This window comes from Neophocaena asiaeorientalis, unplaced genomic scaffold (genome assembly GCF_003031525.2).
Source record: "Neophocaena asiaeorientalis asiaeorientalis breed wild unplaced genomic scaffold, Neophocaena_asiaeorientalis_V1.1 scaffold205, whole genome shotgun sequence".
Lineage (NCBI taxonomy): Eukaryota > Metazoa > Chordata > Mammalia > Artiodactyla > Phocoenidae > Neophocaena > Neophocaena asiaeorientalis.
In genome coordinates this window covers 505,298-506,133 of record NW_020174369.1, presented here as the reverse complement: position 1 = coordinate 506,133, position 836 = coordinate 505,298, and positions in this window count along the sequence as shown.

Here is an 836-nt window from a genome sequence, read left to right as displayed (position 1 = left end):
TGATAAACCATATTAACAAATTGAAGGAGAAAAACCATATGATCATCTCAATAGATGCAGAGAAAGCTTTCGACAAAATTCAACACCCATTTATGATAAAAACCCTGCAGAAAGTAGGCATAGAGGGAACTTTCCTCAACATAATAAAGGCCATATATGACAAACCCACAACCAACATTGTCCTCAATGGTGAAAAACTGAAAACATTTCCACTAAGATGAGGAACAAGATATGGTTGCCCACTCTCACCACTATTATTCAAGATAGTCTTGGAAGTTTTAGCCACAGCAATCAGAGAAGAAAAAGGAATAAAAGAAATCCAAATCAGAAAAGAAGAAGTAAAGCTGTCACTCTTTGCAGATGACATGATACTATACATAGAGAATCCTAAAGATGCTACCAAAAAACTACTAGAGCTAATCAATGAATTTGGTAAAATAGCAAGATACAAAATTAATGCACAGAGATCTTTGGCATTCTTATACACTAACAATGATAAATCTGAAAGTGAAATTAAGGAGACAGTTCCATTTACAATTGCAACAAAAAGTATTAAATATCTAGGAATAAACCTACCTAAGAAGACAAAAGACAGAAAATTATAAGACACTGATGAAAGGAATTAAAGATGATACAAATAGATGGAGAGAGATACCATATTCTTGGATTGGAAGAATCAACATTGTGAAAATGACTCTACTACCCAAAGCAATCTACAGATTCAATGCAATCCCTATCAAACTACCACTGGCATTTTTCACAGAACTAGAACAAAAAATTTCACAATTTGTATGGAAACACAAAAGACCCCGAATAGCCAAAGCAATCTTGAGAAC